The 14376-nt window shown below is 41.5% G+C and overlaps 1 protein-coding gene across 3 annotated transcripts in view; it reads right to left on the bottom strand.

Moving 5' to 3' along the window:
- The window catches only part of FGD4 (FYVE, RhoGEF and PH domain containing 4), a 99791-nt gene that overhangs the window by 51066 nt on the left and 34349 nt on the right, over positions 1 to 14376 (bottom strand). The window contains exon 1 of one of the 3 annotated variants that reach the window (XM_064737694.1): positions 12065 to 12411. The exons of the other annotated variants lie outside the window; for them this stretch is intronic. The gene's annotated coding sequence lies outside the window, so the exon portion shown is untranslated. Of the gene's footprint in view, positions 1 to 12064; positions 12412 to 14376 lie in introns of those variants that run through there. 3 annotated transcript variants of the gene reach the window in all.

The following is a 14376-nucleotide window of genomic DNA, read 5'->3' as shown; positions in this document are numbered from 1 at the left end:
GAATTAAGTATATAGGATACACAGGATAGCAGAGCACTGACCAAAAGAATCGACATTAAAGAATTGTTATGAAAACATTAGTTTATTTTGCATTGATTAAAAATTATTAGAATAATTTAAAATCTATTTTTAAATGACATAAACTACGTATCGTGCTCCAGGGCACAATACAAAGATATTAGAGTGAATTATTAACTGAAGAAATACAAAGTTTCAAAAAGCAAAAGGATTAACTGGAAAGGGAAGTTACCCCGAGTAACTTTCTTTTATTGTTCAGCGCTCCCACACCATGTGATCCCCAGCTGGCACACATTCATCTCAGCAGGAGAAAAACCGTGGGATTTAAATCCAGCCCTGCCAATTCTGATAATATGAATCAGAATACAGCAGCCAGCTGAGATCATTTTCAACCTCTGCACTGGCCCAAACCACAGCTCCCTGCAGCCCCTTGCATCTCCAGCCTCTCACCATCCCCACGCTCACAGCACTGCAGAGCCGCTCAGAGGGGTGAGCACCAAGGGTTACAGGGAACACACTTGCAAAACAAACCCTGAGAACGTGTTTGTCACTGAGGGGACAGCCCTCTGGGCAGCTAATTGTTTCCTTTCTATTACAGATGTTGTACGGCAGAGGGATATTGCCAAAACCAGCAAAAAAACAACTTTCCTCCAGTCATTTCAACATTTTAGTGCCTTCTTCGTCTTGAGATGAGCAGATGCAGGCTCCACACATATGGATTTGAAACCTAAATGGAACACATTTTTAGCACCTTGGCCAGGATTTACCAGTTTTCTTTCTGTTTTGAGTATTTAAACTGCTGAGCTAGGAAGTTGCATTTCCTCATCCCTGATATTTCTTGAAAGTAACCCCAGGCTCCTTAAAGACACATACACATTTTATTCACCTGGGTCATCAATGCACCATTAAAATGAAAAATAGAATTAGCTGAGTTTCATAATCAGACCAAGAAGACTCCAGTGCATAAGTTATATTTGTATTTTGAAAGTTCACCTGCAGGAGTTCAAACTTGCCCCTGTTGCTTGGGCTTGCATATTAAGTGCCTTTATAACAGAACACCTTATTGCTTCAGGAAAGCCTTTGTTGAGAAGGCAAATTTTCTGCTCAGTTTCCCACATTAGGAATAAACCACTTTCCCCAGGAGTCTGGGCTGTCCATCTGGTGGTGAATGAGGGCTTTGCCAGCCTTTCTTCAGCCAGGTCTGCCCTCCCCAACCCAGGAAAACCACTGACAATGCCTGTCATACAAATACCTGATTTTAAATTCAGATGGAACCAGCAATATATGTTTCAATATTGACACAAACAATATAGTAGGTTAGAAAACTACAAGACAAATGGCTACAAAAAACTTAGGAAGCAATTATTTTAGATAAGCAGCTACATAAATTGTTACTGACCACTGTGAGAAGAGAAGAGAAGAGAAGAGAAGAGAAGAGAAGAGAAGAGAAGAGAAGAGAAGAGAAGAGAAGAGAAGAGAAGAGAAGAGGTCACACAAGAAAAAGCAGGAGCCAAGGAGAGTCACTGCAGCTCTGCTACCACTCAGAAAGAAGGAATTTTGCACACATGAAGCAAACTGGGGATCTTATTTCACTTCCAGAAGTAGCAACATTTGAACAAGTATAAAGAAGTCACCAGTGCCCATCTTTGAAATACATATTTAACTCCTCCTTTAAAAACAAAAGAAAAGAGTAATATATTAATTGTTCCATATCTATTTGATTAGCCAGCAGATAAGGGGATTTGGAAGAGATTAAACTGCTAGAGGAGAATATCTCATTAACCTATTACCCTGGTTTCACAAGTGTTCTACGCCCAGCTTTGCTTTCTCTAAAAGCAGAAACATGGAAATTGCACAACGCAAGTATAAGCTGCAAACTCATCAAGAGGTGCAGCTATGTCTTCCCCATCACCACAACGTGCCTATGAACTTTAAAGAAAAGTTAATTTAAAAATAAGGTTAGTTTTTAAAATTTTCTCTAAAAGGCAGATAGAGACACAGAGAACAACTAGTTAAATAAAACATTCTCATTAATGTGTCACAAAAGCCATACTACTAAGATAAGAAGTTGCCATCATTTAGTATAATCAGATTAACTACACAGACTAAACACAGTATGCCCTTTAGTCCTTGCACAGCAGACTAGTTCTATGAAACTATGTTACCCCAAATCAAAATTATTGGTTCATATATGACTGCTTCACTCCAATAATTGAAAGTTTTCACAAACACCTCACAATAAATAGAAGGCACTTACTGTTTTTCCACCTCCAAGCACTTGGAATACAAACAAAGGAACGCCAGCTTTTGTCAGTACTTTCCCCATTTTGCAGACAAGGGGACTCAAACTGTGTACACAACTCATTTGAATATTCTTAGTGTGATGAAGCTGAGCAGGAAGTCACATGAACACTGTTAGGAAACCTGGAAAGCTGAGCTAAGTATTAAAGAGCTACGTGAGCAGTGTGTCACTGTGACACACAACCCCAAAACCAAAGTGACTCATGTGACAGTGCATCCCAGTCCAGCCCCCAGTGTGCCTGGCTTCTGCTTGTCTTTTCCTCCCTGCAGACTCACTTCAGGCACAAAGCGCTTGGAAAGGTTTGCTGTGGGTCATGCATCAGAATGTGATGCACAGTTTGTGTAAGCCACTGATGGAGAGGGATTTTGTCCCAGCCAAAGGATTAATAACCTACCTGCACCCTGACACAGAATTCAAAAGGAGAACTCCTGGATTTCAGTATGGAAACATGTCCCAACTTTCTTTTTCCATGTGAGAGGTCTACAGACATCTCAGTGAGCCCAGGAGAGGAAGGTCCCTTTCACAGGCTCCCAGAGAGCAGCTGTGGCTGACTCACACTGATCTCCCCTTTCTCTTCTCCATTACACCCCAGAACTTGAAAATCACAGGATTTGGAGCACGGGCAGAAATAAAAGCATGGTTTTTTCCTCATCCCCAAAGAGTTCCTGAGATGCTGTTAAAAGCCATGAGCTGGGCAGTATTCTGCAGAGAGGTTGGACTTGTGTCCCAGCTATTATTAGGGAAATGGGATCAGCTGCAGGACACCACACAGCCGTGTCCCAAAGTGACCCTCACTGCTGTCAGACCTTCCACTGCTCTCCTTTTCATCACTCATGCCATAGCCTAAAATCAGTAACAAGTGATTTTGGGGAGAAACCTGGATGGCTTAAACAAATATATTAAAAAAACCCCAAAGCACATAACTTATTTAAAGTTGCTGTTTTGTTAAAGTGCATCCTTCAAGCTTTGCCCAGTGGCATGTAAGGAAGGAAGAAACAGCCACATCACAACTCAGGGCTTGCAGGCATATACTAAATAAAAGGATAGGGGGAAATGTTATATTACGGACGTGAGCTCCAGAGATTAGTGATCATCAGAAAAACAAGGAGGTGAAGTCCACACAGAAGTGGGCTGGGCAAGGAGGATATCTAGAAATGAGTATTCAGGACTGCTGCAACAAGGAAAAGCAATAATATCTTTAAAAATAAGGGCAGCTAACTCTGAACAAGGTGAGAAATACTAAGAAACACTGGATTTGCAGCCCAACAGAAACACATTTGTTGAAAAAAACATTTTCCCCTCCAAATTTTGAAAATCAGGAACATCTATCACTCTCCTCCCCAGCTCTCATGGCTCACATGCAAGGAGATTGTGACTTCATTATACTGCAAGAAAAGCAATCTCAAGGTAGAAGTGATGAACAATTACCATGCCGTAATTAGAAAGTCAATAACAGTATTTTTCCATCCTTTTTTTCTTTCCTTCCAGCTCAGCTGTATTATGTATCCCAAAGGGAGAGCCTGTGGTAGTGCTCAAATAACACACAACAAAAATTCTTAGAGGAAAAGAACTTTTTGTCCTTTTTGTTTGCACAGCATTTGTCACTGTAGCATCTTGTCTGCAATTTAGTCCAAGAGTAAGAGTAATACAAGCAACTACAAAACACTCCAAACAAATAATGAAATGGTTGCAATTCAATGAAATCAGAGAACTATATCAAAGATCACTGAGTGCCCCCTATTCTATTAGAGTTTACAAAAGGACCTATGGTAACTCTGTGTTTTACACTAACCATATAAAGCTGGGTTTCTGTAGCTTAAAGGACCTTCCATACTTGAAAAACAACAACAACAAAAAAAAAAACCTAAAATCCAGGAATCTGTGGTTTTTTTGTCAATTAATCTTATTTAGTAAAGATCAGCAATTGTTAAAGGATTTCTGGTATTAGACATGAAAAGTGGTCAAAGGGTAGGTGTCCATCAACTGGGTGGGATTTGCCAACTCTTCTGTTAAAAAAGCAGTTTAACAGATTTTATTCTAAAAGCTTCTTTCTACATATACAAACAACAAATATATATCCTGCAAATTCATGTCATGATTTAGGGAAGCAGACTCATTTTCCAGTTAATGCAGCTTTTGCTCATACACAAACACACAAAGCACATGTGCATCCCACAAAAAAATGCCATGACCCCATCCAGGAAGACCACCACACAGAACTGTCACTGGATTCAGCAGCACAGTGAAAGGCTGAATTCCTAACTTTAAAATTACCCCCTCCACATTAAAAATCCAAACAACAGACTCACAAAATAAGCAGATCAGATTTCAGGTACTGTGATTTCACTTCCATATAAAAATCAAATCAGGGCAGTGCTAGATACTAAAAATAAAGTACAAATTATTCTTGGTTTGAGTTAATAAAACCTGCATGGAGGGTTCCCAACAAACAGCAGAGTAGAATGCATTAATACTCTTCTGAGCTAGATAAGAGTACATAAAATATGACTGGGGAAAAAAAGTGATTGAAAAATCACTCAAATATTCTTTATCTGACAAGAAGCAGTAGGAAATGTTTGGGTAATCCACTGCAGAAGGCAACAAACACACAAGAAGTCCCATGGCTTACAGCATCAGTTTATGGATCACCCATGTCATTTGTGCAACTGTGCAGATGTGAAAGCCATTTCCACCATGAATTTGTTTAGTCTTTCCCTGAATCCCATTTACATTTCTTAAACAGAATATGTGACATTGCAGGCATTTTTAAGCTATTTCACCTTAGTCTGACTCCATGCTTTCTGAGGAAGAGAAACTTGAAAACACAAGATATTTTCCCTTTCCCCTTCCTCCATCCTCCCTGTCACACTACAAAAAGTATCAGATGAGCTTCTCCAGAACACATCAGTTCCTAAAAATCACAGAAGCATAGAATGATTTGGATGGAGAATGATTTGGATGGAGAGCATTCAGTCCAGCCCTCCTGCATGGACAAGGACATCTTTCACCAGACCAGGACAAAAAAATGTCACCATCTGTTCACAATTCTTTCCTTCAGCCTCAAATACACCTACAGCTGTAGTCTCCTTACTTTGTCCTGTTAGGGGCAATATAATCTAGTATTTACAGGACAGTCAGCAAATTGGACCCTTTGCAGGGTTTTTTCTGCCCTGCCATTAATACATAGAGCTGATTTTTTTCTAGTCTACCCAGCCTTGTGTACCTCAACTATCCAGAGAAAAGGGATCACAAGGAATTCAACAAACCAATTTGATTCCAAAAGAAGAAGTAAAAATACAGACAGTGGTGACAAATAAGAGAATGTAGAAATGTATTTCAGCTTTTGGAGCAGTAAGGGTCAAAGATCAGAGAGAGCTGTGACTGTTTTTATATAGTGAAGTTGTGCTGATGGTTAAACATAGCCTTTGAGACCACATCCTCACTAATGAAACTGTAATTTCCTTTAAATTATTGCCATCCACACACCAGATCTCATCAGCCAGACAGTAATGACTTTTCATCATTTATTTCAACACAAAAGCAATCAATAAGCATTCCCCCCCAGTTCCTTTACTGCTATCTCTGGACTCTAAAAAACAGGAATTAGAAAAGATGCCAGCTATAAAACAGACACAGCCAGGTTTCATTGCTGTCTTTCTTATGGAAGGAAATTCTAAACCACCATCTGATTTTGTGATAAACAGGATTAAAGCAATGCAAAGAAAATGTTAATCCATTAAAACATGATGAACAGACTGGAGTATCAAAGAGCAGTAAGTAGATCACGTTGGATTGAGAGGCTTTTCCCTCTGATCATGACTATGTCCTGGGCATTGTTTTGCACTGAAAATGTTTAGTTTATCAGATTGAGGGAATATCACACTTCTGCTCATACAAGCTGAGGACACTCCATGGAAGACACACATACATAAAAAAACCAACTCAGCTGCCCAGCTGAAGTTTTGGTCCTGTGTTAAGCAGCAACTAACAAAGCATTCTACAGTTTTCAGAATTTTTCAACAGCGGGAAAATTTTGGAATATTTGGATATTTCAGGCAAACCAGAGAAACACCAGGAATAAGACCAGTAAAATCAGTGACAAACTTGGAAATTTTAATTTAGAAAGACTGTATTTTAAAATCAATCAAATCAGCTTTATAAACACATACACACACAAATGTTCAGTCTCTTACGACATAACCAGGCTACAGCTTGCAGAGCAAGTGGGCAAAATTCGTGGGCAGGGCTCTTCATCTACAGTATTCCAAACTAAAACTTTAAAATGAGCATTCCCCCAAAATAACAGGGTGCTAGCAGAGAACAGAGGGGTGCAGCATTGCTGACTTCACTGAGGGCAAACAGTGCTCACACTGTATTTCACATATTGGATTTAACTGTTGTGTTTCAGTTCTCAGGCAAGGCTCTAATTCCATCACTGAGCCTTTGAATATATTTTGACTTATAGCAGCTATCTTTGAGAGTGTTTGTAGCAGCTTCTACAGCTGAAGCTGAGTTACACACAGAAATCTTGACAAGCCAAGGGACTAAAACACTTGCCAGCTACATTCTAGTGGGTGGCCAAGTCATAACAGCAACATAAGGCTCCAAGCAATGGCGTGAACAAGAGAAGAGCTACTGAAGAGAACAGACATCAAAATTAGTCTTGGAAACTGCTGTGACACATAGAGCTGCCAGAGAACTATTTCAGCTGCAGAGAAAAGTGGCACAGGATCTTTAAAGGACGGCAACAGGTAATCTTACATAACCTGTGAAGCCTTTCGATGTTTTACAGAGCTGAACAATACTCAGCCACACTGAACAAGTAAAATGAGCATAAATTATTTCTCAATCTCAATGTTACTGCTACAAGCATGGTATGGGATGCCAAAAAACTATTTTGAATCACAAAAAGTCTTGCCATTCTTTCACTCATCTTTCTGAGCATCAGTGACCTCCTTAGGAATGGAGGAGAATAAAAAAATAAAATAAATATTGGCTGGTGTATAAAATAGGACAGCAGCGTAGGAGAACGCAAAGGATGCTGATACTGAGGAGGAGATAAGATGAAGAAAAATTCCAGGTGAGAAGTTCAGGCCCTGCCCTGCAGGAATGACTCATTAAAGAATCAAGCTGTTCTTTAAAGTATTATTACAATCTCTTGAGTTAATTTTCCCTCCACTACTCAAACAGCAGCTGTGTTCAACACCTCTCCAGGAAATACACCACACCACCCATGGCACTACTTTATGGCTTCAAAAGAAATCCCTTGGCTGTAGAAAAGTCTGCAATTCAGGTTTTCTGCAGCCTCAATCTTCAGGTCATGAGCCTTTGCTGAAAAGGTTTGCAGAAATCTTTGTTTCAATCTTAGCTAAAAAATTTTAAAATATACTTAGAACTACAAACCACACCAACACCTAATTGAGCAGGTGAACACGGATTTTGTTTTGGTTAAGTGTTGCTACAAGTAGAAGTGGAACAGACAAGTCACAACACTGTTTAATAGCAGGGTTAGCTGCACCTACACTCTTCCCATGAAGGTAAAGTGCATCTGTGGTAGTGAGAAAACCACAATAAAAAAGTACAATCTTAAGAAGGCACAAGCCAGAAAATGTCTACAGTTAGGCAAGAAGAACTACACAAAAACTTGCCATGAAGGTTCCTCCAAAGATCAGCAGCTGGAAAAGCACTTTACTTGAAAAAGCACTTCTGCTAGCCATCTGTCAGGACTAGAGGGCTATTCTCCCCTCAGTGCAAAATCTGGCTGCCCTGGGTTACCATTCATCTGAGGCACTGAAGACTGGCTTGAGCCCAGAAAGCATCATCCTGAGAGCAGAATTCATGTCTCAGTGCCTGCTCGAGTTTGCTGCTGACAGGGATCTCGTGGCACTGGCAATGAGTTCAACCTTTCTTGTTCATTTCTGAAGCATGGTGTAACACTGACTTCTCATCATTTAGCAGAGTTTAAAGTTCTCTTTAAAGTTTGTTTCCCATGGCCATAAGAGTCTGTGATTTGCAGTAGGCCAGAAGAAAAGCCTGCTGATGATCTAAATGGCAGGTAAGTTATAAGGCTACCTGTGACTGAGGGTGGCAGAGGGGAAATCCTACACAAAAACCCCTCAGTGACCAAATGGCTCCTTCTAGTCCTGAGCTCCACATTCCCAAATGTACTCAAGGACTTACTTTGCTGAGATATTCATCAAAAAGTAAACAATTCCCATGGCTCTTATAAGTCCAAGTAGTATTTTTATACTTAAAATGAACAGCTAATTATATAGTAAGAGGAACTGGATGAACTGGGGGGGGAAAAAAATTCCACTTCAAGATATTCTGTTGCTGGCACTCATTTCTTCCCATCCTGTTCTTCTTCCAACTTTGAATAACAATTACTTGGGAGGAATATTTTCTGAAACTCTTTGCAGAACACCTCTGAGTCTTCAGGTTCTTCAATTAGACACCTTAACGAGGTGGAAGCACAAGGAAGGACAGAAGTGCTTCTCTACTAAATGCAAGCCCCTCTGGAAAAGACTAAAAAATCCTACCACAATTCACAAAAATAATTCATCTGTCACTTTCCCATTTAATTAGTCACCATCTCACTGCAGAGGTTTAGGATGGTGGTCAGCTTTAGAATAAATTCAATCAATCTGATGTTTTCTAAAATCTGGTACAGTGCTTACCAGCATCGTGGGAAAAAGAAGTGTTAATGCCTGAATTTTGACCCCACCCAGAGAAAGCATAAAAAGCAGCAGCAATTTTACATGACTAAGGCCCAGCAAACAGACCAACAGCAGCAGTGCCTGTGTCAGCAGGTTTACCCTCCCACATCCAGAGGCTGGAGAACTCCATTATTCCATGGAACTTGCAAAGAGAACAGTTTGTAAACAGGCACCAGGACTTTCCAAAACAGCTGGCCCTTCAGAGGGAGCAGCAGGCTTTAACCTTGAAACAGCCATGCTGCTGTAAGGAGACAGTCAGGAGCCTGAGCTTTTCTGGGTTTTTGTTTTAATGTCCACTATACACGAGTAAACGGCAAAAACAAAGTGCATTGAAAATGAAGCAGTGTTTAAAACCTCCACCAAGCAGCAGCCCGAAAACAATGTATAAATAAACCCAAGTCATGTCAAGCAGCATTCCACAGTCATGTGTCAAGGGAAAAGCAGAAAGACTTGTCTGTTTGAAGCAAACAATTGTGATCGTTTATGCACAAGCCACTTTCCTATATATTGACTCAGGATTTTACCATTTAATGACAAGTTTCCTGAAAGCTTAGTGAGTGAGTGAGCAGACACTATAAACAAGATTATTATGAGCTCATTATATACTAGGTTGCATTTCTAGACACTATTTAGTTGAGTGCTCATTCAAAATGCCCTTTTATTGTGAGATGATGTACCTAAGTTTAGCTTACCCACTTAAAATCACTGCAACCAAATCACTGCTCAGTATGACCCATTGTCTCTGCTGGCCCCCAGAGCCTGCATTTTAGACTAAATCTCCTTCCAGAGATCATGTAGCAGATTACATTGAGAATCATTTATTTGCATTAAGCATAAACATCAGAGCCACTTGTAATAACCTACCTAAGACTAAAAACAGAAAAAAAAGCCCTTAAATAAAAACATCATTACTTTCCACCAGACATTTAACAGTTCCTCTCTTACATGGAAATGGGATGTCTGCTATAAAAGGCCAGATGCTCAAATGGATTAAACAGTGTCTAGCCTTTAAATCCTGCATCCACAAATCAACACTGACCTAGTGACCTAAAGTAAAATTTAATAATAAAAAAATATCCAACAGACGCATATAGACCAATCAAGACAGAAATTTTAAAAAAAATTGTTTGCCTAAGACTATTTGGATATTTGCATGCTGCTCATGAGAATATAAGAGCTGGAGAGGACAGAATGTGCAGTCTGCTATTTATCCTTGACACAGGTTTAGCAGAGGCAGTGGGAAAACAGGCTCAGCCCAAGTTAGCAATCAGGAGAAATCACCTCTGGAAAGGGTACCCAAGCCATTACCTTCCTGCCCTCAGGATGCTGCTGTCTCTGAAGGCTTGCCAGCGAGACAGTGATTCACAGGCAGTGACAGTGAATCCTGTGGGCTGCCTTCCTCGAAACAGAGCAGGGAAGAGAAACACATCCCACAGCAGCATGACCTTGGGAGGGCTGCCCTTCACTCCAGGCAGGTCCAGGACAGCACCTGAAGGGTGAAAGTCTGATCTGCTGCCAAGCACAAAAGCCAACCTGCCCCCTTCCTCCTGACAATGCAATTACACACTCGGCACTTGCACGTGTGAACAAGTCCACTGCAGCCCATTAAGAGCAAGTTTTGCATAAATTATCAACTTCAAAGGCAATGCAATATTTAAATTCTGGGGAAGGAAAGGAATTTTTAAAAAGGGGATTTTTTTTTAAATTACAAGTTGATACAGCTTTTATTAAGGGTGCTCACACAATTCCACCAACATGAGAGTGTAACATGATGTCTGAAAGGACTTCAGGCACATATACCAGCCTCCCACAAGCACAAGCAAAGCTCATTCACCACAAACAGTTAAAGTACTCAAAGAAATAAAAACCCTCTCAACCTCCCACACACACTTTTGTTAGGCACCAAGACTTGAAAAGCATCTTGTAGGTTAAAAATTTATCTTAGTCAAATATGTTGCAATCGTGACTTATTAACTCTATCACTAACTTTCCATCCAGACTCCAATGCCCTGATATTTTCAGTGCTTAAAAGCAGAGGACAGAGAGGTTGAATGAGCACTGACACAGTTTTAATTAACAGCCTCTAGTAGTGTTCTCCCCTGCACCAAATAAAAATGGCAGTTCTGGCAAGAGGGATGCAGTATAAGACCTTTATTTGAAAAGGGAAAGCCCATATGTGACTAAAACCATCTGCTGAAGCAACATTTTGCAGTTTTGGGGGGCAAAATTTTCACGTCCCTCATTTAAGCTAGCAATTTGAGTTGCAGTAAAATGTTCACCATATTAGGGAAAAAATTAATACTCCTAGCTCCTGCAACACAGCAAAAAAAGTATTTTATAGGACAAAAAAACCTTACAAGGATATACCTTTAATTTTATTTTCCCCTTCATATTAAATCCAGCCATCAAAACAGTCACAATATTTGCTGAGAATCCCAAAAACTCATGCCAAGTCCTTCTACAACTAAGCTGTATAAGAGAAATAGCTCAAAATGTTTGGTCAGTTGGCGAGTTAGAAAGAGGGAGAGAGGGTGGGAACGAGGAGTGGAAAGCCTGCTCCTGCATTCTGCTTCCCTCACGCTGCTTCCTTGGGCAAACTGCATAAAACACCCTCAACATCCATTGTATCACCAGCTCTGCTCCAACATTTCCCCCTCGTCTCACCCTTGGTGCCAGTAGGAAAACCAAACACGTATCTCATCCAAAAAGAAATCACTCAGACAAAAAGCAAGCAGCGTGAAAAGACATGTAAATCAAACAGCTCTGGCAGCAAACGGCATTTCATAAAGAGGAGAGGTATGGATTGCTCCATTTGTGTCAGTTCGGCCAGTTATTGTTCTGACTTACTACTTTAACTACCCCAGATTAAACTGCTTGAACTGCAGCAGACAAACGAAGATCCTTAAAACACAATCCCTCCACACCCTCCTAACAATAAGCATTATTTCCGTGGCGCTGCCATCCTCAAACCTTAAAGCCGCTCCATCAATTAAAAATTACCTACACCCAAAATGAATTTAGCACCAACCTTGCAAAAAGCTCGCTCCTCTCGGCTAGAAACCATGAACAGTTTTTGGTAAAAATCCTTTTATGCTCTCCTCCAGCTAGCTAATTCCAGCCTTCCATTAACGCACTCCATTGCAGATAATTGCCGGCAGCACACGCTCCCCTGCTTTTGCTGGTTCCCAACGCAGCGAGGATAATCACATTCCAGCAGGGAGCGAACAGATGGCAGCCTCCATGGTAACCAGCCCTCCCCAGCCAGTGCCGGAGCCGGGAGACTCCCGGGGAGCGGGGCAACAAGCGCTCTTTGTGCTCCAGCCTCGCTAAGCCCGAGCGCAGCAGAGCGGGCTCCGCGGCTCACTGGGCATGCCTGGCAGGTGCCCTGCCTCCGCAGGCGGCACCGCACCTCGGCAACACACACAGTGCCGGCTCTCACCTTGGCACTGCCCGCTCTGCCGTGTGCAGGGGGTGAAACGCCCGCTGAGACGGAGGTGATGCTGAGCGGGAGCTCTATTTGCTGTTAAAACGGGGAGCTGGCAGGCACCGCACCTGAACAACAGCTGCCAGCAGCTTTCACCTTGGCACTGCCCGCCCTGCAGGGTGTACCCTCTGAGACAGAGGTGATGCTGAGCGGGAGCTCTATCTGCTGTTAAAACAGGGAGCAGGCGGGCACCTCAACAACAGCTGCCACCAGCTTTCACCTTGGCCCCGCCGGGTGCAGGGGGTGAAACACCCTCTGAGACGGAGGTGATGCTAAGCGGGAGCTCTATTTGCTATTTTGAGCTGGTTTTCCCTTGACAAAATGATTTTCTGAGGGCAGGCTTATTTCCCCTGAATGGGTTTGATTTCAGCACGTTTGCTGCCTGTATCTGATCTCTGTCTCCCGGACTTTGAAACTGCTCCCCTCAAGACACCGTCATCTATTGCTCAACAAGGATTGCACAGACCCTCTGTTTTGGTCCCAGGGCTTATCTGCTCTGCATCAGCCGGGATCGATGCTGATTCAGCAGCAGGCAAAGCTGCCCTGTCCCTGCTGCACTGCCAGCAGAGGCGTGTCTGGAAAAGCCTTTTTTTCCATATCAAAGGTGTGCCTGAAACCTCTGCTCTCACCGGGCCAGACCCTGCACAGCTCCACACCTACGGTGAAGGTGTGTGCACCAGCTCAGAGAATTCCCACTGGTGATGTCTGCAGGGAAAAGGGAAGTGGCTTTTTACATCCAGCTGATAATGATCTTCTCTGCAAAATAAAAGGGCTGTGAAAGAACATATTGAGGTTTTAAATACTGATGAGTTGCACAGTCTCGAAATATTTAAGGTTTGAAACACTGAATGTACAATAGCCTTGACTCATACAAACTTTCTCAAAACCACTCAGTGCTTATGACTAATGGCGTGTCAAAAAACTGGGTAATTTTACTTGAAGCTGCACCAAATTTGGACCCCAGGTTCCTGCATGCTAACTTAGGTCTAGCAAATTCTTTTGAGGAAGGGAAATGGTTTCCTTTCTCCTTTAATCTTCTAGCTGGGCCTGCAGAAGAGCTTTAATTCCTCTAGAAGACTGAAAAACCCTGAGCTGGACCCCCCCATCACAAAAGCACAACTTCTTCTGCAAGTGGTTTCAGGCATGGAGCTCTATGATTTTCTCTCTCCTCCCAACCAAATTTTCAGTTTTCCTCATCCTCACTGCACATGGATGTTTATTTTGTTTCACAGCAAGCCCAGTGAAGTTTACATTGGTAAGAGACACCACTGTTAAACTGCTGGTGTATTACCATTGGAAGCCCTTCAGACAGCACAAGAATATCTGAAATCAACCCAAAAGTCCCCACCACAGAAAGCTGAAGAGGACCCAGAATTCAGAAGGAACTGACAGAACTCACAAGGTTATTGTGGATACTTGTGAAAGGTGTGAGACAAAACCCAGGTCTGCCAACTTGTCCTCCAGGACTAGTAGACCATTCTGACTCATGCTGCTAATTTCAATCCATTTTCTTCCTCTAAATAAGCAAATTTTACATCATCAAAAATTTCTTAAGCTTATGTGGACACCAGACTTAATTATCCATCAGCAACAGCAGTAAAATAAAGTAAGGAAAAAAAACAGTATCCTATTCAACTTGCCAATTATTAATAATAAAAAAATTTCAGCATTAAAGAATCATGAAAGGCACTTCCTTTTTGCCTCTTAAAATAAAGATAGTGGCTCAGAAATTAGGTTTGATGTACTTAGAGGTTTTTAAGCATTTATGCATTTCTGGGGTTTAAAAATGGAGCAATTATAATTATTAGCAAAATTACTTCAAAATTATAGGGATTGAAGTTCAGTTTCAGTCTTTT

The sequence above is a fragment of the Zonotrichia leucophrys genome, chromosome 1A, assembly GCF_028769735.1.
Source record: "Zonotrichia leucophrys gambelii isolate GWCS_2022_RI chromosome 1A, RI_Zleu_2.0, whole genome shotgun sequence".
Taxonomy (NCBI): Eukaryota; Metazoa; Chordata; class Aves; order Passeriformes; family Passerellidae; genus Zonotrichia; species Zonotrichia leucophrys.
This window is presented reverse-complemented; position numbering and strand designations above follow the sequence as displayed.